We start from the raw sequence: 10,870 nt of genomic DNA, 5'->3' as shown, positions 1-10,870 counted from the left end.
ATTTCCCCAAGTTTATAAAGTGGTGCTGTACTAGGCTCTAATACAATTGTAGCTTCCCAAGGGCGCACCAGAACCAGTCAGCTTCCCCCACATCCTCCTCAATAGCTTCAGAGTAGGTCTGCAGAAGATGACACTGCTGAAGGTTACCAAAAATGGGCTTGATGTGACCAAGCTGAGGAAGGGGGATTTGAAGCTGAAGGTCCTCCACTGAGCATAACCTACCCAGATGAGCGCACCTGCTCCTGAGTCCAATCTGCTCTCAGCTGTCAGACGAGCAGACAAAACAATTTGAGAATTTCCCAGTCAAATCTGAGTGCCTTGAACTGCACCTCAAAAGGAGCTCAGAGCCAGTGCAGACTCTGGAGCACAGGTGTAACGCACTCCTTGTGGGAGGCTCCGATAAGTAATTGAGTAGTTACTTTTGCACCAGCTGAAGTTTGAGCTGTTTCCAGATGTTGTCCATTCAGGGCATATTATAGTGATCCCCTGGGGTTGACAGGGGGCTGGACAGATGTAAATAGGTTCAGATTCAGAGGAAACCACAGATAGATGCAAATACATTTGAGTGCTGCTGTCTGGGCACCTAGCAGCTGAAATTCCGACCAGAGCTGAAAGTTGCTGACTTGGATAACAATATTAGACGAATGCCTGACTTGAGAGGACAGCTTTTTCCTCTGGAGGGCAGCCCACGGTGCCATCTGGGTCAGATGAAATGCATATGGAGCTGCAGTTTGTACTGCCTCCCACCTCCCAAACACATTGAATGTGACCAGCAATAGGACAGAGGCTTCCATACAAGGGAGAAGCCACCACTCCATGGACCATTGCCCAAAGGGAAGGGAGTGAGAATTCCTCCCTGTGGGGTGGAGAGCGAGGATTGGCTAACTCAATACCCTGCTGTCATGAGACTCACAGAGCTCTGACATTGCAGAATCGACAAGAAGCCTTAGGTGCCCTGCACTGGTCCTTGGGTTCTCGCCGTCCCAGGGGCCAGGGAGCACCATTGTGGCTCTCTGTGGCTGCGTCTACACGTGCACGCTACTTCGAAGTAGCGGCACTAACTTCGAAATAGCGCCCGTCACGTCTACACGTGTTGGGCGCTATTTCGAAGTTGAAATCGACGTTAGGCGGCGAGACGTCGAAGTCGCTAACCCCATGAGCGGATGGGAATAGCGCCCTACTTCGACGTTCAACATCGAAGTAGGGACGTGTAGACGATCCGCGTCCCGCAACATCGAAATAGCGGGGTCCTCCATGGCGGCCATCAGCTGGGGGGTTGAGAGATACTCTCTCTCCAGCCCTTGCGGGGCTCTGTGGTCACCGTGGGCAGCAGCCCTTAGCCCAGGGCTTCTGGCTGCTGCTGCTGCAGCTGGGGGTCCGTGCTGCATATACAGGGTCTGCAACTAGTTGTTGGCTCTGTGTATCTTGCACTGTTTAATGAAAGTGTGTCTGGGAGGGGCCCTTTAAGGGAGCGACTTGCTGTTGAGTCCGCCCCGTGACCCTGTCTGCAGCTGTGCCTGGCTCCCTTATTTCGATGTGTGCTACTTTGGCGTGTAGACGTTCCCTCGCTGTGCCTATTTCGATGTTGGGCTGAGCAACGTCGAAGTTGAACATCGACGTTGCCAGCCCTGGAGGACGTGTAGACGTTATTCGTCGGAATAGACTATTTCGATGTCGCAACATCGAAATAAGCTATTTCGAAGTTGGGTGCACGTGTAGACGTAGCCTGTGTATTCAGAATGAGCCCGGTAGTTCATATAAGTCTCCCTAGGAACACGCCAGGGAACGCAGCAGCTGCTTTTTAGAGCCACTCTCTTCCATTTCCCCCTAATGCCACAGAGCCACCACTGCAGGTCTTTTGCTCAAGGTTTCTCTCCCTAGACTGGGGGGGTTTTCCATGGCCCACTGTCTGCAAAGCACTTTGATCTCAGAAGGAGCTAGCTGCCCAGATACAGTCCCCAGCTATGTCTCCTGTCTGCACAAGCGTCTCCAGAATGCCGTTATCCTGATGCTGCTGCAACAAGCCAGGCAGAAGGACCCTGCCACATAAGCGTGGGATGTGAGCAGAAGGCAGCAGGGCAGGCGGAATGTACAGCACATTGTGAGCCAGGGGGTATATCTGTTCATCTCATTTCTCCCGTCTCTATCCTGGAAGAGACAGTGACAGCTCCGGGACGGCAGCTGCTGAGGCCAGAGGGACAGATAAGCATTTGTCCAGTTATTGAATAATCTGCAAGCTGAGAGTCAGTGACTGGACTGGGGATTAAATCCAGGACCCAGAGCCCCTCAAGCGGGTGCGGGGAGGAGGGTTTCCATACCTGCCTCAAGTGACAGTGTGAACATCTAAATGTGAAGACAACCACCCTGTGTTTGTGTGAACCACCCCACCCCAGTTCAATAATGGGGCTTCATTTATTAAACAAGCCCCTCAAGTCCCCGTGGCTGCTGCCCAGAACCATGGCCACCCTCTATTACGTGCAGTGACTGCTTTTTTGGAAGGAGGTTTGCTGGCTGAACCTTTACCTCATCCCCAACTAGCTCTTTGAGTCATCCAGCCACTTAGCAAGCTCCCTGGGAGAGGGAGGGGACAATCCTGTGCTCTCCCTCGGTGCCTCCCAGGATCTGCGGGAGAAAGACAAACTCCATCTCATTCTCCTCTACCCAGAGGGGGAAAACAGCTTAGTTTTGCTGTTTGAACTTACCCTGGTCAGTGCTCCTGAGAAGGTTTAAATCCGGGGGGTAATTTTCTTCCAGCCCCAGGCCAGCAGAAATAGGCCCAGTTCATAACAACTGAATCCAGTGCCTACAGCCCAGGGCTGTAACAGGGTATGATAGGGACTGGTTGTGCTAGGCTAGGGCTGGGTCCTCCCATCTGCTTCAGCACTTCTGCGGTTTGCTGAGCAAGGGCCCTCCCAGCAGGCCCCCAGTGCGAGTAGCAGGTGGCAGCATTAACTGTGAGGGCAATGAAGGATACCTGCCAGGAAACCCAGTACCGCCAGTCCACTGCAAGGTCCCAGCCTATTTCTGGTGCACGTCCCAGGGCAGCATGTCATCCAGCCACTGACCTGCTTACGTGGTGGCTGGGTACACCCAAACCCGTGTTCCTTGTAAGCGGAGTGGTTGGGTGGCCACCCAGGAGAGATTCAGGTTCTACTCAGTTGATTAGCAGAGCACCCACGGTGGGCAGTGTGTGTTTCTATGGGTGGCGCCCATCTACACATGCCCTGGTGCACATAACAAAATTTATTCTGCCCATGGATGGAAGAAATTGGAGGGAACCCTGCCCCAAACTGCATCACAGGCAGCTCAGCAGGTCTCTCTCTGGTTCCTAGTGATGAGCCAGCCACCTCTTCTTTGTCTCTCATGGCTCTGAGCCAGCTTTCCTCCAGTATCTCCAGTGGCTGTCTCCTCTCACAAACTCCTCATCCTCCCCCGTGAGGCCTCACGTAATCCCGTTCCACTTGCACCTCTACTCATTCCCCCTACTCACGCCACTCAACCTTCCCTCCAGCCTGCTCCAGCCACCTAAGAAAACGGTCTCTTTGGTTGCCAAAGCCCCACCTGCTCCTGCAGTCACCTTTACCCACCTTTCCCTTCACCACTGCTCCTGCTGCGCTCGACCTAAGAGCTTGCACATCTCATCAGGTGCACGACTCACTCCCATTTCCCTGAACTCAGTTTCAAAATGCTTCAAATGTCCTTTTGCCCAGAAGCTCTCTGTGGCTGGGAGCATGTGTGGCATATACATTTACAGGGCTATAGCAGTGGCGTTTAGAAGAGTCCTCAGTGTGGCATGAACTAATGAGCAGAGGACCAGGGTTAAGCAGGTCATTGTGGGCTACTGGCCTGTGGTTCTCTCCCTCCAGCCCCCGGAAGGGTTCATGCCAGGCCCTAAGTCCATTCAAGCCCTTCCTTTGGGCATCAGTTACCAGATGACCAACAGCCTTCTGCAAGCTCTAAGGTGAGCCCATTCTACACCTAGCCAACAACTACCATCTCCCAATACAGACACCAACCTGCTTCCTGGCACTCCCTTCCACCCTGAGCTCCTTCAGCCTTCCCAGGAGTCTTTAGGCAAGCACTTGGCACAGCCCAGCTGGGGCTCACCATGCTTTCTCCCTGGCCCAAACATCTGATCTTCTGGGGGCCCTGCCTCAGACTAGGCTGCCTGGCCCAGCTTCGGGATATGTCTGCTCAGCAATCTAGCTAGTGGTTGTGAGCCTTCTCTCCTGCTTCCAGCCTTGCTTAGTGGGGTGCCTGCAGGCGCTCTAAAACCCACTGTGTAGACAGCACTTTGAAGGCACAGCTGGAGAGAGGAAGCCAGCCAGCTCCTCAGACTTCAGTGCCCAGGGTCCAGATGAAGCCACAACTCCACCGTGGTGCTTATATAGCTAATGTCAGAGTGCTCGTGCCAGCCCTGCTAGCCCAAGTCTGGCCATCCAGGCTGGGAGGCCGTCTCCTGCTGACTCCAAAGTGCTACACACACATACCCGCGGGACCAAGGGCGCCATTTCGGGAGGGCAGGAGGGAGGCAGCAGCCATGTATACGGGGGACACTACTTGCTCTTCTTCCCAGTCTTCCAACTATCAGGGGGTGAGGGGACAGTACACAGCTTGCCTGCCTGCCTCTCACTCCCGGCTGGTGAGGGGAGGGGACAGAGGAGTGATTCATGCAATCTGTGTACTTTCCCCTCGCTCTCTGACAATCAAGGGCTGGGAGAAGAGCAAGCAGTGTCCAAGTATGCATGGCAGCCCCTCCCCCTGCTCCCCTGAAATGGTGTCCTTGCTCAAGGGACAGGCCACGCGGTCCTAAGCAGGGAGACTGAACTGCCTTTCTGGGCCCAGAGTAGGTCTCTCCAGCTAGGACTCAGGCACAGTAGCTTGACAGCAATGGCTTGCCATTCTGCCTGCCCTGGGGAAGGAGGCATCGGCTCCAGGCTGGGGGTGGGGGGGATCAATTCAGCCCCTTTTATTATGAAAAATGCAAAAAAAGTTGATCCAGGGGAAAGGCCCCGGGTCAGGAACTTGCCCTTTCATAAAGGTTTCTGTATATGCCTCCTTCCCTCCCTGACTGCTCCCACTGCCCTATGGGGTAAACAAGGGGGTACTGCAGGAGTGAGGGTAGAATCCCTTTCCAAACCAGGGAATGCTGTGCTACTGGATATCGAACGCTTGCAATGGAGAGGAGAGTTTGGGCCTCTCCAGTAGCTGTGACTTCTTCCCTCACCAAGGCCAGCTGGCAGGCTTGGTCACACGGACGACAAGAGCAGGTACTGTAGACCTGGATTCTTTGAAGCCTCACAGGCCTAGTCCAGCTTCTCCACTTCCCTGGGGCTGGGCACAGCTCCCTTAGCATAAGCCCTGTAGGTGTCTGCTGAACTCCAGCCATGGCACAGAGTTTGGGCAGTTGCTGTGTATGGAATTGGCAGCCACACTGCAGCTGGGGCACCTGCGTAAGAACCTAGTGATCTAGTCTGCTCAGCTGTAGAGGGGGAAAGGACGGGGAGCTGCTCCCGTCCGCCTCACAGCGGTTTTGGAAGCTCTGCTCAGGCAAGCGTCACCCAGCCAGAGACATAGTCTACTGTAGGCAGGTAAGTCAAATGCACATATGCAATCCTAGCTATGGCAATTGTGTAGCTAGAATTGACTTGTCTGCAGTCGACTTACCTGGGCATCTCTCCCATCGACCTCTCTTGCTCCCTGTGATAGCAAGGTGTATAGGGCTCAACTGCCAACCCCAGATAGTTTGATTTTGCACATCTCGTGCCAAATCGAACTCCGGAAGATCAACCCTGACCAGGTCGATCGTCTGCAGAGTGTAGACATACTCAGTCTCTTTAAACAAAAGGATTTCTCCGTCCTACCCCAAACAACATCCCTCTCCCCTCAGCAGTTTGCCCCTCCCCATGCACGGAAACCGGGGGGGCTCTCCCTCCACTTCACTGCAGACTGTGTCTGCGCTAACTGAACTCACTACGGAAGCAAGTTCTGTAGCACTACTGGCACTTGGTGGGACAGGGAAACAGAACTTAGACTCTGAAACCTGGCTCGAACATACCAAACCTCTGTTAGCAATTAATTCCAAGGGGATCTACAGCTCACCATGGGACTCTGGTAGATCACCGACAAAGCATGTCTCCAGGGCAAGGATGGAACGGCCCATGCTCCAGCACTTGTCTCTTTGTTGTTTTAAGTATCTATCTGCTTGCACTCACCTTTCAATTTGAACTCATCTGCTGTGGCGCACTGGCTTGCTCTGAATTTCCTCAATTTCCTGCTCCCTTCTGCTTGGTTTTCTCCTGCTACTCATCTGTGAGTCTGTCTGCACAGACAGTCATTTCCTCCTCTCTCTCTGCCTCCCTTGCCCACTTGCTCTCTCAGGAAATTAAAGATAATCCTTTTTTTCCCCCCCTTTTCTACAGCCGGATTCCCTGTTTAACATTCTCTGCATGTGCCTGCGCTGATTCAAAACAGGATTAGACATTCTGTTGCTTTGATGTCAGTTGGGCTCTGCACTTGAGGCAGAGAGGGGGAGAAACCAGAATGTCTGTTCCCAAGCCCCGCAGGTTCTGCACATCCATTCACACCAGCTCTCAGCCGAAGGTCAGAGACATTTCTTGGATGCCCAGATAATAAAGGCAGGTTCCCCTTCCACTCGGATTAGTCTGTAGGAGGGCCAGAGAACGCACCTTGCTCCAGCCCCACGACACAGCGACCTGTCGTGCTGGCCCTCTGCTGTTTGTTATTCCATAAGCCTCTGGCTTCCACGCCTGAGTCTGTTTTCATGAGGCACTTTGGGGGCTTATTGGCTGCCGTTAGGAGGCAAGGAGTAATTAATCGTATGAAAACATGGCTTGTTTTAAGTGTCAGTGGATATTATAACCTACAGCAGCCACCCAGCAGGGAGCAAATAAGCCACAAGAGCCACTTTCAATAGACAGCTCTGTCCCTCAGGATCCCTGTGGGGAATGCAGGCCTGGAGTTACCCTGAGAACCCTCAAGTGAGAAGCAGGGACAGGAGTGGATGCTCTGGGAATACAAAGCAAAGGCAGTTAAGGGGAAAGTGCACCTCTCAGGTTTCATTAGCCATCCACTAGGCCACCTTTAAATAAGAAACAAGGACAGGGAAAGGCCTTGGAGAGGCTGGGCCAGAGTTTCACTTGCTTACAGACCTGAATTTCTTCCCTTGGCCCTTCCGCATGGAATGTGCAGCTGGAATCATCCTCGTGGGTCTAAACTTCCCGCTAATGCCTCTGATCCTATTTACACTGAGTGGGCCTGATCCTGCTTTCCAGGCAACTGAGCTCAATTGTGCTCATGAGGCCCAGTGACTTTTGAGTACTGCCCGCCATAACAGGTGAGGCTCCAGTAGGTGAGACCCAGCAAAGGCCGGTGAAGTGAGGTACACGCCGACGGCACACAACATTGTGAGAGCTGCGGGCTCCCTCTGCACCCAAAGCGCTGCTACGGTTCAGGGGACATACCTGGCAAACTCCAGGTATGCCAGCAGAGTTAGCAAAACTGCCCTGTCCAGGAGACCGTCCTGGTTCAGTGGTGCTGGACCAGTTTTTACGTATGGGGGCGGGATGCTGAGATCCATTGAAACCAGCTGTAAATCCTGCACAGAATGGGGACCAGTTTAAGTCGGGGATGCTGCAGCACCCCCTGCGCCCCTTCTTCCAGCACTGATGTCTTGGTTATGCCCATCTTGTGGCCCCTGAAATGAAGGCGGGCCACTCAAGCAGCCCACTCGCTAGACTAGGTTGTGTATCACTGACTCAGACCATAATAGATCCCAGTGAATTCTTAGTCATGAGCACAGCTCAGTTTCTTGGTTCAGCAAGAAGCTGCTTTCCAGCCTTACCTGAGAAACCAGCTCTCCTAGCAACTGTACAGGAACCATCAGACAGAGACACTGTGCTGTGGCTTAAACCCTCCCAAGTGTAGCCACCGCTACTGGAGAACAACATGGAGGCTCAGAAATTCCAGAGGCCTCGTTACTGTTCCATGGGCAAATCCCCCAAACATGTGAAATATCGTTTCACAAGGGCATGTCCCTGCTCAGCTCTTTGGGCCGTGAGACTGCCAAGGGGTGAGGCTGACAGCACGCCAGGGGTGGTGGAGAGGCAGTGGAGCACAGAGAGTGCACAGAAGACAAAAGAGCTCCCAGTGACCAGAGGGAGACAACAGACCCCTGTTACTACAGGAGGCCGTGGAAGCCCAGAGAATGGGCCAATGAATGGCTGCACTCTGACTGATTCCTGCACAGCCACCTCTGTGCGCCTCCCACAGTAGGAAGCAAGAATGCTACAGTTTGCACTCACTGAGCAGCTGGGTTGCAGCAAACACGGCCCTGGCAGTTGTGTGTCCCAAAGATGGCCTATCCAGGTCAGGGGAAGGAAATTCTCTATACCCCACTAGTACCCGGGGCTGGCACAGGGGACAGTGCATATGTCACTAGTTTTAAGGGGTCTCCCCTCAGTACTCAGGCAGAATTCAGCTTGCCTCTGTCCCAAGCACCTTCTATCCTCCACCACGGCAGCATCTTAACATGGCTGGAATTGCCATTACGTTGCCGAGTTTCACAGGGTGAGACCAGGGAGTGTCCCACTATATTCGGAGTCCTCTTGCAGTGTTCCGAGTGCTCCTGAAGCTCCACTGCCAACCATGCCAAGGCTAATCTATTTTTGTCCAGCGTGCACGCAAGCCTGGATTAGTGCCTGAAATGAGCCTCATCCATCATGCCAGAGCAAAGTAGATTAACTCACGATGCACCTGCCTCACGTGACCTCATTCTCCAGGCCTGCTGATTAATAGAGCCGTTTCTTTTATCTGCCAAGCTCAGGAAACATGCACAAGTGGGCTGGCTGGAGACAAAGAGAAAGATGGGCACTAGAAACAGGGACAGGGCGTAATCAGACGCGTCAGCCTCGATGAGGGAGTTCTGCCATCTGGACCTTGCTGACATGCACCTGCTCTGCAAGTTCCCATCTCCCACACCAGCATCCATCAAGCTCCGGTCTCCTCCGCTTCTCTTCTCGGTGCGCTCATTCCTTCTGCACCTTTCTCCCCTTCCTTCCCAGGCTTTGCCTCACTTCCTTAAAGATCTTTGAATTAGACACTGAAAGAACTACCAGTCCACTGACCTTTTCCTGGAGCGTGAGAGTCACTGATCAATGCCTGTGGAAGCACCAGCGGCTCTTCGAGACGCAGACAGTTCTGGTCAAGCAGGGAGACGGTGCCCGTCAGAGCACTCGACCAGGGTCGGGATAGATTGAGGTCGGGGGGTCGCTGCTCAGGGGGTTTCATGGCAAAGTCTGAGGGCCTCAGAGTGCTGCCACCCACTCTTTGCCGGTGGACGCTCTGGCACTTTTAGCTGAAATACTCCATTAACTTTAGAAAAAACTGAAAAAACTAATTAATGGTATGGAAACTTGGCTTGTTTTAAGTGTCAGCGGATATTATAACCTACAGCAGCCACCCAGCAGGGAGAAAATATGCCACAAGAGTCAGTTTCAATAGACAGCTCTGTCCCTCAGGATCCCTGGGGGGAATGCAGGCCTGGAGCTACCCTGAGAAGCCTCAAGAGAGAAGCAGGGACAGGCATGGATGGTGCATCTCTAGAGTGGTGCATCTCTACCAGCGCCCACTAGCCAGCTCACTGGGAAGCTATGAAAAGTGATATTAATAAACATGACCCTCCTGCTGCCTGCACTGGGATGGGTAATGATGTGGCGAGGCCAGAGGTCCCTCAGCTAGGAGCTGCTGAGCCTAGAGGTGCCTGGGCTCAGCACTGGAGGTGGTGGAGGCAGCTGGAGCCAGAGTGATGGGAGGTGGGTTGGAATCCTGCCACCACAATGACAGAGCCCAAAGTCCCGCAGCACGGTCCCTGCCACTTTGAAAAGGAGCTCAGAAATTCACAGGCAGCTTGTGGAGTCCAATGTTCCTCCGGTGTTGTGGCCTATTTGTCTCCAGAGGCAGCACAGGGGGCCATCTCCTGGCAGCGCCAGCTAACACGAAGGCACATGCAGAAGTAGTAAGAAGGGGAGGGGTCGCTGCTTCCCCTCCCCACCAATCACTGCCCAGTAGACTGTCATGGCCACAAAAAGAGTCACAGGTGGCTGTATTTAGAAACGCTTCCGTAGAACCATATAGTATGGGGCACAAGCTCACAGGGAGCTCTGGAGTGATAGCTTGTGTCTCCCCAAGGAAGTGGGACACTTCTCCTTCATCCTAGTCCTGGCTGGGGCACATTGCATGTTGTCCCTTCCTTAGCTTCCCCCACTTTGGAAACAAAGAGCTTTTTTTCCCCTACACTCCCACCATTTGGCATGGCACAGGAGCTGGGGAAGGTGGTGGCTACAAGGTCACACAGAAGGCAACTGTCCCCCTGAAAACTCATAGAGGTCAGTGGGAATCTTCCCACTCAGCACAACAGATGTTGGATCAGATCCCAACTCTATAGTGGGCCCCAGTTTTGCTTGAATCATCCTTGAGTGAGTGTACATGAAGTGGATCCTTCAGACTAATGATACAAGCTGGAAGAGCTCCAGCTTTGCTGGCTTCCCAATGCAGCTTCATTAAAACCGCTCTCCTTTCAGCTCCTTCCAACCTGGCTTTTGCAGAGATGGGTTGTTTTGGATGTTTTCAGTGGAAATTATTTCTTCTCTCACTTCATGATCAAGACACACAGAGAAAAGAACGGCTGGGAAGGAGTTCCTGGGAGATGAAAGAGCAGGATTATGAAGAGGGCTTTTGCTTTGTTTTCCCCCGAGCAGGGCTTAGAAAGTCTTTTGAGGAGCTGGATTTAATTGGCAGAGTTTTTCCTCGTTGCCAAGCTGCTCTTCATGAAGGAAAGTGTGGCTCTTGA

Source organism: Carettochelys insculpta, chromosome 20 (assembly GCF_033958435.1).
Source record: "Carettochelys insculpta isolate YL-2023 chromosome 20, ASM3395843v1, whole genome shotgun sequence".
Lineage (NCBI taxonomy): Eukaryota > Metazoa > Chordata > Testudines > Carettochelyidae > Carettochelys > Carettochelys insculpta.
This window is presented reverse-complemented; position numbering follows the sequence as displayed.